Here is a 2,909-nt window from a genome sequence, read left to right as displayed (position 1 = left end):
AAAAAAAAAAAAAAAAAAAAAAAAAGTTCATTCTGTTTTTTTAAGTTTATAATAAAAGTTGTTTTCTCAGAGTTCCTTATTGAATGACTCAGTATACACATACTAAACACATCTGTTCTTTTTACTTGAATTATAAGTCAACTATAAAATAATAATTTTAAAATGTCTTTCTTCACCACTAACATACAAGCCTTACTAGGGTAGTGAATACATCTCTTTTGAAAACGCCTCTATCCCCAAATGCCTGGATATGCCTTCTTCATAGGAAATATTCAAGTATTTCCCAAGTGATTGGTAGAAAGGGGATAAAATATGAACAGAATGACAGGAGGGGACTTCAAAGTTGATATTTGTGAATCAGATATTTCCAAGAACAAGGACATCACACATGCCAGGAATTTTTGAATGAGATGAGAATGGCCATTTGTTGATATAATACAGTTGCAAGAAGGTAAGGAAGGTAAAGAGTTTAGTAACCTACTAGCATGGACTATGCAGGGACATAGGCATCATGCCTTATAACCTCCAGGGACTCCATTATGATCTATAGGTGTGATTAATTAACATTTGAAATAGAAAAGGCACTGATTCTAGACCTGTGCAACGATTAGACTGAGGGTGCAATTTGGGAGCCTTCCTCACCATACTTAAGTTGACAAGGGAAGTAATCCTGTGAGAACAGAAGAGCCATACCATCCAGAAATACAAGACAGTGATCCAAGGAAACTGCATCAAGGTTGAGGAAGGGCTAAATGTTAGAAGCCATCCTAGTGGGAGACTTCGTATAGTAGGTTGTTTCTAAATGTTATTTCTTAAACTGTCCTTTCACTATTTGCCTATTATCAGACAGGAACTTCCTAGAGAAGATCAGATATTAATTTAATAGTTTATTATATACATAATTATTAATCATATTCATCAACCATTTCCTTTGGGACAGGCATTATATTAATGAAAATATACTTACATGATTATCTCATTTATTTCTTTTAATAACACTATCAGGTGAATAATTACTTTCATTTTGCTGATATGAAAAGCAAGATCTAGGGAGGTTAAGAAAGTCAGCCAGTCGAGGTGGCTCACGTCTGTAATCCCAGCACTTTGGGAGGCTGAGACGGGGAGATCACCAGAGGTCAGGAGTTCAAGACCAGGTTGGCCAACATGGTGAAACCCCGTCTCTCCTAGAAATATAAAAATTAGCCAGGTGTACTGGTGCATTCCTGTAATCCCAGCTACTCGGGAGGCTGAGGCAGGAGAATTACTTGAACCTGGGAGGCAGAGGTTGCAGTAAGCTGAGATCATGCCACTGCACTCCAGCCTGGATGACAGAGTGAGATTCTGTCTTAACAAAATAAAACAAAACAAAAAAAAGTCATACATGATGAGTCAACATGAAATTTAGAATCAATATATGTACCCAATAACTCTGCCTGGCACTAGAGCCAGTGCCATTAGCCATTATGTTTAACTTCTACATATTCGAGGATAAGAGAGAGGACTTTGCACACCTTCTTTCCCCAGATATTTTTCATTTGAAGTTGACAGGGGCAACTAAAAAGCATGTCCCCTTTCTTGGAAGTCAACTTTCCTGGATGAGAGGAAGAGAATTAACAATGTGACCAAAATAAAAGAAAATGACCAAAATAAGACAAAAATGTAACTCACCTACCCATAGCAGTTTCTTCACTTTCTATTATTGGAAATTCAAAAAACTAGTTGATTTTAATTACTTGCAATTTTGATTTACGTTGTTAGCAAGCACAGACTGCTCCAAAGATCTAAGTAGACATTGGACTGAGGGAATCATTTGCTTTACCAGGTAATGTTCACCTGGGATATACATGTTTTTAATGCAAGCATATTACTGAAGTGAGTCTCAACCCTATATACACATTATAAATACCAGAAGAACTTTTAATAAGTAAAATAGCCCATTTCCACCCTACATAGACCAGTTAGAATCTCCAGCTGTGAGGCTCAGGCTTTGATATTTTAAAAAGCTTCTTGGGCTATTCCAATGTGTAGCTTGGGCTGAGAACCACTGCATGTGCATTTGAAGTTTACTTTTTGAGACTTACCACACATTTGAAAAGAACATAGCAAAGTGCCTGGCACACAGTAATATTTTAGTAGAAGTTAAAAATTATTGTTAAACAAGTCCCTTGGCTCTTTTTTTTTTTTTTTTTTTTTTTTACTTTGTTCTGTTATGAAGAGGTAATACCACTTACATCTTCTTTGATCTTCCAGATTCAACATAAGGTTTTTACCAGTCCTTATTGATTTTGGGGGGCGGGAGTGGGGTGGGGAATGTTACAATAAGGCTTTAATCTCATCTTTGAATTTCTTATCACACTAGTAAAACAACTGATAAGATTTCCAGGAGACTAGAAATGCCATGTATCACCCCCCAAAAAACACAGGCATTCATTGCTAATTGTGTCTTAGGTACTGTCCCAATTACTTTAATTATGTAACTCATTTGATCTTCACAGCTCTTCAGTTTTGGCCCCATTTAATAGATGAGTACACTAATAATCAGAAGAATTAAGTAATGTACCCAAGTTACATGGCAGAGGTAGGATTTGAACCCAAGTAACCATCACACCAAATGACACAACTGGTTGGCAACAAATGTTAATAATAAAATCAATGGTTATTAACTTACTAAATTATTAATTGTATAAATTAACATCAAATACATATTTCCTTAGTTTAATTCTATGTAGCAACTTCAACTGAAATCTAAATATAAATCATTCATGTCATTCCCAATACAACTGAACTAAAGTCATATATTATTACCCTGGACCCCCAAACTTTAGCTTTATATGTGGAAGATATAAAGATTTGTTTGCATTTAGCATCCACTTATTTTTTGGTCCTCAGTTTCATAAATCAAATTTTTA

Source organism: Rhinopithecus bieti, unplaced genomic scaffold (assembly GCF_001698545.2).
Source record: "Rhinopithecus bieti isolate Rb0 unplaced genomic scaffold, ASM169854v2 scaffold_26397, whole genome shotgun sequence".
Classification (NCBI taxonomy): Eukaryota; Metazoa; Chordata; class Mammalia; order Primates; family Cercopithecidae; genus Rhinopithecus; species Rhinopithecus bieti.
This window is presented reverse-complemented; position numbering follows the sequence as displayed.